The 15,762-nt window shown below is 42.7% G+C and overlaps 1 long non-coding RNA gene across 1 annotated transcript in view; it reads left to right on the top strand.

Annotated features, from left to right (window-relative positions):
- LOC309332553 overlaps positions 1 to 15,762 on the top strand; it is a 73,075-nt gene that overhangs the window by 31,665 nt on the left and 25,648 nt on the right. The window lies entirely within an intron of this gene.

Here is a 15,762-nt window from a genome sequence, read left to right as displayed (position 1 = left end):
CAGTGCCTGGGTTCTTGATAATTCCCATCATACCAGGGCCTCCCACCCTCAGATGGATTCTCATAACTCGACCTTGTGCCTGGAATCCCAATTAACTCTCCATTCTTCCCTCGGAGCTCATTTATTGACACTTTGGCATGTGCTCAGGGGTAAACCTGACCCTGCCTCAACAATATGTCTCAGATCCCGATCTCGCAAAGGCTGCTCACAGCTTGACAAACCGCGATGTGCACATTCCCGCAAGATCAAAATCCAAATAATTATGTAGCAAAGCACTGCCAAGTGGAACAGCACACAACGGTTGTTGGGAGATGCCAGAATGGTACTCTTTTTGCTTTGGTTTCAGGGCAAGCGTGGCTTGGCCCTTGCCCCTTTATTGATGATAATATAATTCTCTGGATTTAGTCGCTAACACTTTCTTTTCCGCTTGGCAGGGAGCAAACGTTTACTGAACCCAAACTGAGCATGAATTCCATTCTAAGCTAATCCTGCTGCTCAATTTGGAAGTGTTCCCGAAACAACACACTCCTCCGCTAACATTTCATGCCAAACGAGAACTTGCCTTCCAATGGCTTCACTAGCTTCTTCTTCTTTTTTCTTTATTCCATTTAACGGGACAAGGTAAATATTGGGCTTTACTTACAGATTGCCAACATTTTGCTATGGATGTGTATGGAAAACAAAGGCTCTAATCAGATTCCTATTGCTTCTCTCCCAGCACTGTTTCCTCCAGGTTTCCCAGGAAAAGGAAACCTATTTTCATCAGATAAATGTTGGAGGGTATGGAGTTATGTGACCCACAAGTCAAGGAGATAAGTAACTATACAACCTTTAGAAGACATCTGAAGGCAGCCCTGTACAGTCGTACCTGGGATCTCGAAAGGGCTTAGTAGCCAAACAAATCAGCTCTCAAACGCCGCAAACCAGGAAGTAGGTTTTTCGGAAGCCGAACTTCCGACGCAGCTTCCATGGCTTCTGATTGAGTGCAGGAAGCTCCTGCAGCCAATCAGAAGCTGTGCCTTGGTTCTGGGAATTGGACTCCCGGAATAGATTAAGCTTGAGATCCAAGGTACAACTGTATAGGGAAATTTTTAAAAAAATGTTTAATGTTTTTTATGTTTTTATATATGTTGGAAGCCGCCCAGAATGCCTGGGGCAACCCAGTCAGATGGGTGGGGTATAAATAAGAACATTATTATTATGGAATAGAGCATCCCTCTTTTCATTGGACAAATGTTAGAAGGTATACAATCCTAGCCCCACTCATCAGGCAAGAAGCCCTGAGTAGATATGGTTAGGATGGTTAGTAGCATAAACACAGCTGAAGTTTAAGGTTTATAAGTATGTAAGAAAAGACAAGTATATGTGTGTGTGTGTGAGAGAGAGAGAGAGAGAGAGAGAGAGAGAGATTGAAATCTCAATTTGCTCTATGAGATGTACTATATATATGTAATGTATTGTAAGACTATAAATAAAGCTTGTTACATTGAAAAAAAAATAGAAAAAGAAAAAGGAAAAGGATGGTATCCTAAGTCTGTAGTATAGTCTGTGAGCAAAAACAATAAGGCCATTTCTATATATTTTGCTAAATCAAAGTGGTTTGAATATTCAGCCCTTTTCTAGATTTATTATTATTAATAATAATTTTATTTATCTGAATGCACATGAAGCCCATTCTTCACCATGGAGTCTCATCGTAGGTTCCATATAGTTTTTAAAAAATAAATATGCTGCAGAAGAAAGGTTTGGATTTAATATCCCACTTTATCACTACCCTAAGGAGTCTCAAAGCGGCTAACATTCTCCTCTCCCTTCCTCCCCCACAACAAACACTCTGTGAGGTGAGTGAGGTTGAGAGACTTCAGAGAAGTGTGACTAGCCCAAGCTCACCCAGCAGCTGCATGTGGAAGAGCGGGGAATCGAACCCAATTCACCAGATTACGAGTCCACTGCTCTTAACCACTACACCACATTGGCTCCTACACCGCATAGTTCATAACAACCACAAAACCATCAGCAACCAAAAAACCGTCAGTTGGAATGGGGATGGGAGAATGTTGCTGGACTCCAGCTTTCATAGGGACACAGGAAGTTGCTTTATATTGAGCCAAGCCATTGGGTCCATGTAGCTCAGTATTGTCTACACTGACTGGTAGCACCTCTCTAGTGTTCCAGACCAGGTCCTCTCCCATCTCTACCTGGAAATGCCCAAGGATTGAACCTGGAACCTCTGCATGCAAAGCATAGAAATATATCATCATAATCATTACCCACCACTGGGCTACTGGACTTCTCCCATCAGTCCCAGTCAGCACGGCCAATAGTCAATGAAAATGGGGGTTGTAGTCCATTAGCATCTGGTTCCCCATCTCCCCGGATTCCCCATCTCCAAATTAGACCATATCAAATGGTGCATTATGATGGTTCGATGCAGTGCTTTTTTTCTTAAAAAATGTTTAGGGGTACTCTCATTTTCCTACTCATAATTGAAATACAGCCCCTCAATGAGGCCAAACTTAGATTCACAAAATGTTTAAGGGTATGTGTACCCCTTTGTCCCCCCCCCGCAAAAAAAACACCTGGTTGGATGTCTTCCACAGTGTAGATTGTACACAGTAACTAGTCTGTCACATACATGCAATTACAAACATTCACAGCCTGGTATTTTTCCATCACATGGCAAAATGTTAGTTTGCTGAGCATTCCCAAAATTAGTTCCCCCTGTGATTCTCAACAATCCCACAAGTTCTGACACCGTCTACACCAATATAATGTATTCCAGACTTCTGTTTTAAATCTGCTAAGACGGTTCTTCAAATTTCAGAAGTAACTTAAGAATGTTATCTGCTTCCCTCCCTCCCCTTCCCAATTGCTTCCTTTCATCTGATTTGTTTAGTGGAGCTTGGGAAAATTTGCTTCACAACATGCTCTTTTTCTTCTCTCTCTCTCTCTCTGTGTGTGTGTGTGTGTGTGTGTGTGTGTGTGTGTTTTCCACAAAAGCGGTAAGCCAAGCTGATGCATCAAGGGGAGTTTTAACTCTTTAGGGATACCGGGTTTATATCCGCATCCTCTCCTCCTAGGTAAACATGCAGTCGGTAGCGGCAGTCTTAAAGGATTAATTAGAATCCGTGGAGGAAAGAAGGAAAAGGATAATAAGACTTCCCTTGCCTTAGATAAAACCATCAGCGGTTTGTGAATTGGGAGTCAAGAATCACTGTTGAACATGCAGTTGGTTGCCAGTAAGAGAAACGTTATAATCTAAAAACTGTCTTATATTTTTAACCCTTCATTTTAAAATACAAACTTCACTGCTGCTTTGTCTTAAAGAAGGAATATATAGTCATGTGTCATTATGCATATACACCGCACAGCAATATAAAGTGAATCAAATCAAATCTAGATCAAATTGAGCCCCTGCATTATTCTTACATACCATGATAAATGTGGTATTTAAACCAGTTTGGGGTTTTGTGCAAGCAAATGAAGTAAATGAATATTGTTGTGGTTGCATGGCAGTGGTGCATGCATACGTAAGTCGGTTTCCAACAGCTGCTCTCTCAGCATTCTGTCACATTCTTGTGTGACCAAGAGATAATACTCAAGGCAAGACCCACTCCAGTGGTGTTCCTGATTGCAGACATTCACTTCCTTCCACAAAAGGGAGTTACTGTTGTTCACTTCTACAGGAAACATAAAAGTGCTGTGCTTGGGGATAGCATTGAAGGGAATTGTTGTTGTTTTTTAATTTATTGAAAATGCTGACCTTCTGCCTTTCTGAAATACGATCCACAAGGTAACTAACACAAAACACTATTTGATTAAAAGCAACCCTCAAACTTAAAAAACCTCACACTGAATTCTAAGCACCACAATAACCCTGCAACAAAACATGTCTCTCCTGTATCGGTCTCTGCTGTCACAACAGGCACTGCAACCTTCCAACTGTTTGACTTCACCCCAAAGTTGCACTCCTCCATTGTCTCCTGAGATAGACAGATGCAAGCAACAATAACTCTAAAATTTCTGTTATTAAAAAATCTTTTAAACATGTCTTTTAACCTGGTATTCAAATGGGTGTTAGGGGAGGGGCCTCTAGTGGGGGACAGGTCATGTTCCTTGTGGGGTAGTTTGTTCAACTTTGGTCCCCACCCTGCACTCAGCTCTTACTTGTGGCTCCTGGAAGTTGTCAGGATACGACAGGGGCCACATCCTGGGAGAAGGCTACAACTCGCTGGCTAAACCCGGTGATGGTAGCCAATGAGTGCCAAATCCTTGGTGAGTTAGGGACTTCCCCTGCATGTGAAGATAAACTCCAGTAGATTGAGTGGATGAGACCAATAGCAGGTCCAATGGTCAAGAAGGCAGTTTCTGCATGCGCTATAGAGGGAAATGAGGGTCAGATGGGGCTTGGCAACCTGGGAAGGTAGCCCATCTAGGAGGAGGAAAACTCTGATCCGAAACCTCTGCTACCTTGTGGCCATACTCATCCGTGAGAAACACTTCATGAGTAAACCCTGAGGAACAATCCATTCTTTGAAGGACATATTCTGGAGAACAGAATGCTAAGGCGTAAACCCTACACAAATCTAGTGTGGAGTCCCTAAGATGGTTGCAGTGGCGTAGCGTGGGTTGTCAGCACCTGGGGCAAGGCAAGTAATTTGTGCCCCCTAACCCGTGGATTTGCGCCCCCTAACCCCCAGATGTTGCGCCCGGTGCGGCCGGGCCCCCCTGCACCCCCCACGCTACGCCACTGGATAGTTGGATGGTGGCTTGTATGCCTCCCTCCAGCAACTCCTGCAGCCAAGATGGTACCAAACGTACTGCTCTGCTTTCCTTTGGATCACATCAGTAAAGTCATAAGTCCGTGACATCGCCCCTCCCCTTTATTCCATAATCAATACTCCTCAGGAGCACCCACTCTTCTAGCCCCACTCATCAGGCAACAAGCCCTGAGTAGATATGGTTAGGATGGTTAGTAGCATAAACACAGCTGAAGTTTAAGGTTTATAAGTATGTAAGAAAAGACAAGTATGTGTGTGTGTGTGTGTGTGTGTGTGTGTGTGTATGATTGAAATATCAATTTACTCTATGAGATGTACTATATATATGTAATGTATTGTAAGACTATTAATAAAGCTTGTTACATTGAAAAAAAAATAGAAAAAGAAAAAGAAAAAGGATGGCATCGCCCCTCCCCTTTATTCCATAATCAATACTCCTCAGGAGCACCCACTCTTCTCCCTATTAACTTCTCCCTTTGTGCATAGCCACCTGCAGAAATAAACAGGTCCTCCTGCTGGGCTGCCTCCATTAACCCTACCTTTAACCGTTACAAAAAAGCTCCTGTTTGCTGTGAGCTACTAGCATATGCATCTGATTAAAGAGGCTGCAGTCTCCCTAAGCAGCTTTGCTGGCACCTGATCTTGGAGCTGTTGGAACATGATTGTTTGGCCATGAATCAGCCACATGGTGTAAACTGAGGCTGAAGCAGCCAACACTAGCAAGCGCTGAAATCTGGAAAGAGCACTCTGCAATTTCATCTGTGTTCTACTAACCCATTTTTCATGATGCAATACCACTGGCTTCGGTGAAATGACATAGAGGGGAAATGAAGCCCTGTTACACGTGGGATGGATCCGTTCCCCATCTCGTCTCACACTGTCACATTAACGAACAAATTTGGCTAACAAGCCCCTTATTGTGGTTTTGGCATACACACAAAATAACACTTGTTTGCTTCAACATTAATTAATGTAGAACAATTGTCACACTGATGCATCATTAACATGAAACAGAATTTCCCACTTGGTTTCAAATTGGGTGTTGTGGGAAAGCTGGGAGAATCTTATGAGGCAGCTGGGTTAAGTTGGACTTGATGCAGTAAATGCCCAAAATCTGATGGAGTGGTACACGTTGCTAAACACAGGGTATTTGCTGAGTGCTTGGGGAATGGCTCCACATATTTGATTTTTTGCCACCGGAAACACTAGTGGAACCTGGATGCCATGCAAAGCAGTATAAACTTTGAATATACAGTGGTACCTCGGGTTACAGACGCTTCAGGTTACAGACGCTTCAGGTTACAGACTCCGCTAACTCAGAAATAGTGCTTCAGGTTAAGAACTTTGCTTCAGGATGAGAACAGAAATTGTGCTCCAGCAGCGCGGTGGCGGCACGAGGCCCCATTAGCTAAAGTGGTGCTTCAGGTTAAGAACACTTTCAGGTTAAGAACGGACCTCCAGAACGAATTAAGTACTTAACCCGAGGTACCACTGTACATCGTAAGTGACCGTTTTGGCCTGGAGGTAAGACAAAGAGGCCATTTGGTATTCATTTGGTTCTTGGTGTATCTCCTTTACCAAAGGTGTCATGGGCTTTGAAGATGCTCAAACTCAGAACGAAAGGGAGAAATGTGCTAAGAGGAAGGCACGCTTGGCAAACCTTCACCATGATCAACTCCCACCAGGAAACCAATGTCCCCACTGTGGAAGGACGTGTGGATCCAGAATTGGCCTCCACAGTCACCTACGGACTCACTGTTAAAACTGTGTTTATGGAAGACAATCTTACTCAGCTATGAGTGATCGCCAAAGAAGAAGAAAGAAGTATCTCTTGAAGTTTGTCTGTGTTGCAACTTGCTTTGATGACTTGATTTGAACACATAAAGCTACTTGCTAAACACATACTGATATGTATTTATTTCACTGTGTGTCTCTTCCAAGCAAGGTGCAGAGGTTGGCCACACTAGAATGGGTTTTTCCCCATCGGTGGATCTCCTATTTGTGGACTGCTTTCCCCAAGGAAACTTGTCTGACACCATAGGAAAATAAGAAGAGCCTCCTGGATCAGGCTGATGATTCATCTGGTCCAACATCCATTTCTCACAATGGACAACCAGATACCTATGGGAAATCTGCAAGCAGGACCAGGGTATATCACTCTCACCAACCCACCAACAACTGGCATTCAGAGGTATATTGCCTCCAACTGTGGAGGTAGAACCTAACTTTATCATCCATGAATTTGGCTAATTCTCTTTTAAAGTAGCCAGTGACCATCATTACCTCTTGCGGAAAGAAATTCCATAGTTTAACCAGGTGCTGGGTGAAGTACTTTTTTTCTGAATCTTTCAGCATTCAGCTTCATTCGACATCCACAAGTTCTAATATTATGTGATGAGAGAGAAAAAATAATAATTTTATAACACTTTTAGGAAAGATCAGAAATCAGGATGACCAAGTATTTTTAAAAGACTGGAATAATTTTCTAATATATTTGGAGAGATCGCTGTAAACAGTAGAAATCATTGGCAGGAATACAAATGACACTTGTAATATAACATGGATTTTGGATACTATGATTATATAACAGATAGATTGCAGTAAAAGATGCAGGAATAAAATTTAGAATTGGAACCCATGGAAGGAAGGAAGGAGGTCTCAGGGTTTGAAAGAACCCATTTTTTAATGTGTGAAAATGTTATGTTTATGGTGTATAACTTTTATGTTAAGCTAATAAAATTTTATTTTTTTAAAAAAAGGATTTGTACTTTTTATAGTATTGTTGGACGAGCACTTTTAATAACTTTGTTTCACCCCCCCTTTGTTGTCTGGTTTTGAACTGATTTTAGCTGTTTTGTATACAGCAATAAATAAATGTAATAAATAAATAAAAATCAAGGCATACAATTGCAGGAAGGAAGTGGGAAAAAGGTGACAATTGGATAGAAAAAGAAAATAGTATGGGGTATTTTATGAGAGTTAAGATTACAGTAGACACTAGGAGTTTAGCCACACAAAAGCAACAAAGCAGGCTTATAGTATTGAAAACGAGAAGCTCTTGATCTGCATATTGTATGGTCAGTAGACTCAGCCAGAAATTGATCAACTCCAGGCATCCCCAAACTTCAGCTCTCCAGATGTTTTGGCCTACAACTCCCATGATCCCTAGCTAACAGGACCAGTGGTCAGGGATGATGGGAATTGTAGACCAAAACATCTGGAGGGCCGACGGTTGGGGATGCCTGTTTTACTCCCTCACGGTTAACTATAACTTATGTGAATTAGCCAGCTCTCGGCATTCTGCCATGGTCTAGTTGCCCAAACTTGGCCCTCCATCTGTTTTTGGACTACAACTCCCATCATCCCTAGCTAGCAGGACCAGTGGTCACGGATGATGGGAATTGTAGTCCAAAAACAGCTAGAGACCCAAGTTTGGGAAACCATGGTCTACTCTAGAGTGACCAAGAAGAACTTGGAATGGGGTTATGCAGATAGAAGCAGTCTTGATTTTCAGTGGCTGGAGTCAACAGGAACATGGACCATAGATCAACTATTTACAACATTCAAAAGAATAATCATTGATAAGCTGTTGCCATTCACTCCTACAGAAGAGACAGGTAAAGTACTGTGCTTGGTGAGACTATCTGAATGAAGGCAGCATCTGCCCCCTGCTCCCGACACTATGAGGTGTGTTTGTCTGTATCATCTTCTTCTCTTCAGTCCAGTCGTAAGATGCAGCCCACCAAGGGCTTATCAAAATTAATGGAAGCAGCTGGCATTGGTAGATTTCACCCTCTGTTTCTTTCCTTAATGCTAGAGTATTGCACGATTATTTTACCTCTGACATTTCCACCGCTGGGGGTGGGGGATCACGAAGAGTTCATTACAGTAATTATCACTCAAGTGATGGGGGAAACCGTGATTATGCAACTTATAAAAATGCAGAGAGGGGAGCTGCTCTGATTATGACTGATTACTTTTGCTAACAAGCTCTGGCACTAATCAGAACAGGCTGACTAGGATAATAAGAACCTTGGTGGAAACCTAATCTGGATATCACCTACAAGAGATCAGACAGGGCTGCTTGGGAGAAGTAATCTCTTCCTGTGCTGAAACATTATTTTAATGTCTCATGCTTTACAAACCAACCAACCAACCTCTCCATTCTCATGAATAGTCATATTGAAAAAATGACAACGAAGAACAAAAATGTAGCTATTTAACATCAGGGTTCAGTGGCATAGTGTGTGGGGAGGGGCACAGGGGTGCTTTCCCTGGGTGCAAATTGCTAGGGAAACAAAATTTCAACACCTGGTGTCTGAATACAATGGAACCTCGGATTACAAACACTTTGGGTTACAAACACCTCGGGTTACAGACTCTACCTCAGGATGAGAAAAGAAATTGTGTGGTGGCGCGGCAGCAGCAGGAGGCCCCATTAGCTAAAGTGGTACCTCAGGTTAAGAACGGTTTCAGGTTTAGAACAGACCTCCAGAACGAATTAAGTTCTTAACCCGAGGTACCACTGTACAGCTGTGTGCTTCCATTGCTGGTCTCCATTGAAAACAGCTTCTCCAACGCAAACCAGTAAGTGACCTCTCCAGACAATGTAACAACTCTTCTTTTCTTTTCTCCGCAGCTGCGATCTCCTGGGTGATGCGGATGCCATTTGCCATTTTCCTCTCCCCCCCCCCACCTGCGCAGCCCCGGGCGCTGGCAACCCACACTACGCCACTGCCTGGGTTTCCATGGGAAGTCCATTTCAGCAACATTGGGATTCTTCTACTCAATTGTGTAGTTGTGGCCAAAGGAGAATCTCTTCTGTTACTGGGCGGCATTTTGCAAAATGCTGACACTTTGTGGACTGAGGATGTCATGCAGGGCTGCTGAGCATTGCCTCTGAACCGATGATCAAAAGAGAGAGAAGATTCAGACTGCAAGCTCATGTTATGTAAATTGGGTTTGCACTCATATTGCACTACTGGTTATTGCAGGAACTACTTTGGAATGTGATCCTGCCTGCCAGGATCAGAACTGGCACATAGTTATCCGCTCCATCCTGTTAGCTAATGAAAATGCCTTGCTTCCAGTTTTGATAGCCCAACCTTTAGATAAAGCTCTAGAGCAGGTTTACATGAAATCTTTAAACCACTGTCAAACCAATGTATGCTTATTTGGAAATAAGTCCCATTAAATTCAGAGGAATTTACTTTTTAGAAGATGCACACATAGGATCAGGTCTACCATCTAAAGAAGGAACATTGGGGCTTCCATTCTAAAGCGTGTGTGTTTTGACTTTAGTCTTGCATGTTCTACTTTTTAAATTTTATCTTTGTGAAATACTGATGTCCTAAATGTACAAAAAAAGAGAGGGCATATCAAAGTCTCTTAATGGAGAAGATAGAACTAAACTGTACCATATATTTCCAAGAATGTCCTCTTGATTAAGAACATGGAATAGTAGCTTAGAAATCTACCTCGTCTGGGATTCTTGGTAAGAATTCAGCAGCTACGTAGTCCTTGATGGGAACAGGGTTCTATGAAGTAGGGAACACAAGCGAAGAACTGTCAGCACCTTCACAACACTAAGGCTATAAGCGTCCTGTTGGATCAGACCAATTGGTCTATCTAATTCATCAATCACCTCCCAGAGACCAACCAGATGTTGACAGGATGTTCACAAACAGGGCCCATAGGAAATACCCTTCTTCCATTGACGTCTCCTCAGTAATATGTTGCTTCTGAATATTCTAGCTAGTCATAAGGACTGATTGCAGATGATCTGGCGGGGAGTCGTGTCAGATCAGAGCCACTTTGAATTTGTAGCACACACAGACGCCTTTGATTACTTTTTGTTTTTCTGATTTGCTCACAGATGACCTCAAGGCAATGCGGGCCCTAGCTTGCAAATACATATATGTGTGAAACGACACACTGTAATGGCTGCTTGTTCTGACAACGGTTTTATTCATTTGTTTCTTTGTGTTCCTAGCTATTGAAGCATAAGCTCATCTGCAGTACTTTGGTTTTTGTTCTCTTGAAAGCATAGGACAAATGCTGCTGTTGTATATTCTCTGCACACCTACCTGTTCGTAACATTCAGGCCGAAGGGGGAGATATTGATTTCTCTTCTCGTCTCACTACAACTATTGTGATGGATTACTCAGGCTCTCAAACTCCCTGTTGCAGGTTAGGGGTTCTTCTTTGCCCATAGGTTTTTTTTTTTTTTTTATAATATCTTCTTAGGCAACTTTCTTTATTCTGACATTAGGGAGGGAATATGTCAGTCAGCTCTGCACCTCAAAGAAGTTTTCAGCATAGATTCCCGCTGTGGCTGCTGCAAAACCATTAGCGAAGGCAACAGCTCAAATGGACAGGACTTCAGTAGGAGACTTGCTGTACAGAGGCAGCTGCCGCCACCTTCAGGCCTACATCTCAGACGTCACTAATTATATTTTGGAAGTGTGATGGGGGTGATGGCTCTGTGTTTGCTGCACAACGGCGCAATGGATTAGAATGCATGCAAGAAAATGGATGCATAAATCAAAATTAGCACCTTGGGGTCTATGGCAACCATTGTACCCAGAAACCAACAGGAAGTCAGGTGTTGGTGCAGGAGCAAGTCTGCCAAGCATGTAGTTCAGCAAGCCAAAGTTGATCACAACTCACAAGCCCCTTGTCTCACAGCTCCCTTGTCTGCTGTTTTTCATGCCTGCCTTTAACTATAAAACAGGGGTGGATTCAACCAGAAGATGAGTTGCAAGTCTTTCAGGCCTGAGTTGGAACCAAGTCAGGTGAGATCTGCTCCATTTAGCTAAAGCTTCTAGTCTGGGAATGTCCTGATGGGCACAACTGCAAGCTGTATATGTGCGCTTACTGTTTTTGAGACACACGTGTGCTCTTCTTCCTCAGATCGGACTCAGGGGAAACTTGTTTTTATGATTTCAGCAGAATCCACACGTGTATCTTTACAGGAAGGAAGGCAGCAAAATGACATAACTCCCGCACCCATTCCTGTTCGATGGTACTTCAATACACCACCAAAGTTATAATGTCCTATCATAAAAATGATTCTGACATAGTTTGCCTCCTCCTCCTCTTATGTAATTTTATGTATATGTGTGCACTATCCCCAGAATGAGAGAACTGGAAAGGACTTTGAAGATAATCTAGTCCAGATGTGGGAGATTTTGGCCTTCCAGACGTTGCTGGACTGCAACACCTATCGGCGACAGCAAGCATGGCCAATGGACAGCAATGAGGGGAGTTAGCAACAACTGGAGGACCAAAGGTTCCCCACAAACTGATCTAGTCCAATTCCCTGCCAGTGCAGAAAATCCCACATTTTCAAAATCCGTATTTCCAGTGCTTTCCCCCCAGCTGGAACTCACAGGACCTGACTTCTGGCAACTCTCAGGTGGGTTCCACTGCCCATTATAAGAGAACAAGGTGAGTTCATGGTGAGTTCTGACACCTCTTTTTCTAGAAAAATACTAGTGTTTTATGATTCTATTCTTCTTTTAAATGTGCAAGATGGTTTTCTTTCTTTCTTTCTTTCTTTCTTTCTTTCTTTCTTTCTTTCTTTCTTTCTTTCCTTCCTTCCTTCCTTCCTTCCTTCCTTCCTTCCTTCCTTCCTTCCTTCCTTCCTTCGCTGGGTGTATTCAAAACTGGGACCACCCTTTTCCTATCCGAACTAGTGCAGTCGAAGAATTAATTTACCATAGGATTTGTGATTTGTATATGTTGGTCTATGACTATTAAGTGGTTCAGAATATTGTAGTTGCATTGTGCTGTAATATACTTGGCAGCCACTCTGACCTAAGGAGTGGCATTACTTATTAGTAACAGAGAAAGCAATCAAGAAATTGAATATTTCAGCTCTATCCCCAATGAACTCAAGGAACCGGCAGTCCGGCTGGAAAAATACCCATCTACTAAGAGAACCATTTATTTTAGAAACTGCATTTATTCCATAGCAGATGGTATGCTTTTGTTTAATAATGTGGTAGCAGCCGCAAGGCATGTTGCCTTGTTCTGTATTCTATAGTCATTACACCCATGATGTAGAAATACGGGCGCCCAGGGCAACGTAACCAAATCTATAATTAGGCACCTAAATATAGACAAATCTCCCCTCCACCTTTAATCACATTGATTAGGAAATGCCAGCCTCTGCATTTGCTCAGAAACACATAAAAATAGCTTTTCTAAGACGAATAGTTGTCCTCCAGGCATGTTTGGAATGCTGTAATCTAAGCACTCTCTGCCTGTGCTTGGTTGCTTGCTACCTGTTCAGCACACATATGAATAAACAGACTATTGCAAAGACACTATTGCAATATTCAGCAATCTGTCCTTCAAGGAAACTGGCCACCTGAAATGGATTGGTGGATTGATTGAATGCATTTATATCCCACCTAACCCTAAAAGACCGCCCATGGAATTTTCAATGGCTCTGAGAAGTGTAAAATACAGTTCACACCAGCTTTCGTAGTTATATCATTTATTCCTGCATTGCAGGGGCTGAACTAAATGGCCCTCTGGGTCACTTCCAACTCTACAATTCTATGATTCTATGTCATGATTTGTACCTACAATAGCTGGGAAACAAATAGTTTGATGTTCTAAGACATAATAATAATAATAATAATAATAATAATAATAATAATAATAATTTATTTATACCCTGCCCATCTGCATGGCTTCCCCAGCGACTCTGGGCGGTTTCCAACAAAATATTAAAATACAGTAATGAATCAAACATTAAAAGCTTCCCTAAACAGGGCTGCCTTCAGATGTCTTCTAAAAGTCTGGTAGTTGTTTTTCTCTTTGACATCTGGTGGGAGGGCGTTCCACAGGGCAGGTGCCACTACCGAGAAGGACCTCTGTCTGGTTCCCTGTAACTTGGCTTCTTGCAGTGAGGGAACCGCCAGAAGGACCTCAGTGTCCGGGGAGAACGATGGGGGTGGAGATGCTCCTTCATGTCCAACGCGTTGATTGCAGCAGGTAGATCCTGCGATGTATTCTGGTCGATCGCCAACCGCCCTCCGCTGGGAGGGGCTGCTTTGATCCTGCATGTGCCCACCCCTGCCCCATTGGTGCGCACTCACCCTACACCCACCCCTGCCATGTCAGGGAAAGCAGGTGGCATCAGGGGAAGCAGGCGGTGTGCCCTCCTCCTTCCCTGCGCCCATCTCTGCCCCCTCGGGGGAAGCAGCCAGCGCCCGCCCACCCTGCACCCATCCCTGGGTGGTAGATCACTGCCAGTTTTCATACTGGATTGTGGATCACAGTCAACTTCCAGTTGGACATGCCTGTTCTAAGATAAGCCAATTGTATTGTTCTTCCTGCATGAAGAATTATTTGTAATTGAAAGTTCTTCCAATTATTTCTAATTGAAAGCCTAGCAGATTGTCACATTTGGCCAGTGAATGGAATATGAATTTCTTATATTCAATCCATAAGATAACTGTTCTTGCACCTAGCACATACCTTATTCAGTTTTTATTTATCTAGGCCGACAGCCAGCGCTGTACTTTGGGTTTGTTTTATCTCCTTTGCTATCACAACTTGTGAGAGAGAAACCTCACTGCTTGTCTCTCCATAGACTGTAATATCAAATGACCAAAAGTGCCGAGGTACCCTGAACTGGTAATATCCATTTAAATTAATGGACTTAAGTCTGAGTATGACTAACGCTGGAAATCATCCATTAATTCAAGATTCTAATTTGTAAATCTGCAGAGTTGCCCTAGGTTTAATTTGCTAAGTTGTCTATGTTCTGGAGTCCTCAGCAATACTGAAGCCCAATCTTCTGCTCTAACTTTAGTTAGCCACAGATACTTAAAAGCTGTATTCCCTATTTTTATCCGGTATGTTGATGGACTGTGTTTTGGGTTAATCCTTCTGTTGCATAAATTGCTTTCTAAACATCCTCGAGATTCCACTAGAACAGATAATTGGGGTGTAAATTTAACTTCACTATAATACTCAAAAGTCAGAATTTACTTTTTAAGATGCATGTGGCTGGAGGAAGGGAAGGAAACATTTATGAACATAGCTTTGAGATTGAAGTAGCACCCGAGAGTGGCAACAAAATGCAAAGTGAGCCAATTTAATTTCTGTTCGTATATCATAATTAAGATTTGCAGCCTGCCTTTCAAAGCAGCGATTCTCAAGGGTGGCTTACAATAAGGTCATGGGTATGAATTTTTCCTCAGGGTTTATTCCTGAAGCATTTCTCATGGATGAATATACAGTCGTACCTTGGTTTTTGAACAGAATGCATTCCGGAAGTCCATTCAACTTCCAAAACGTTTGGAAACCAAGGCGTGGCTTTCCATAGGCTCCCAATTGCGCAGGCATGCTGGAAACAATAGAAGCCACATTTGACTTCCCAAAAAACATTTGAAAACCAGAAAACTCACTTCCGGGTTTTGATCGTTTGGGGGCTAAAACGTACAAGTACCAAGGTGTTTGACAACCAAGGTAGAACTATAACCCCAAGGCAAGGATCAGTGTTTCCCTTCTCCTGGGCGGGCTCCCTTCCCAGGGGGACAAGCCTCATCTGCCCCTCATTTCCCTCTATAGCATGTGCAGAAACCACCTTCTTGACCCCATTGGACCCACTATTGGACTCCCCCCAAAACACACGCACACATACACACACACACACACACACACACAGGTAGAGAGAAAGTGTGTGTGTGTGTGTGTATACAGTATTATATATGAGTGTGTGTGCTAGTTTTAAAATTGTAAACAATTCTTATCATTTATTTCTCTTGCACAAGGCTATTTATTTACATGCATACATACATACATACATTCATTGTTGTTGTTGGCACAAGTCTGTCTTGGGAGACAATGGAGGAGATACATAATTTTATTTCTCTACCACCTTTCCACAGGTCAAACCATGCTCAAGGCAGCTTACAACAAAGCAAAAGTAGTCATGAACCATTTGTATTTTTCTTCTGTG

Source organism: Podarcis erhardii, assembly GCF_964252035.2.
Source record: "Podarcis erhardii genome assembly, chromosome: 17".
Classification (NCBI taxonomy): Eukaryota; Metazoa; Chordata; class Lepidosauria; order Squamata; family Lacertidae; genus Podarcis; species Podarcis erhardii.
The sequence above is the reverse complement of the archived record's forward strand: the minus strand, read 5'-3'. Positions and strand labels throughout refer to the sequence as shown.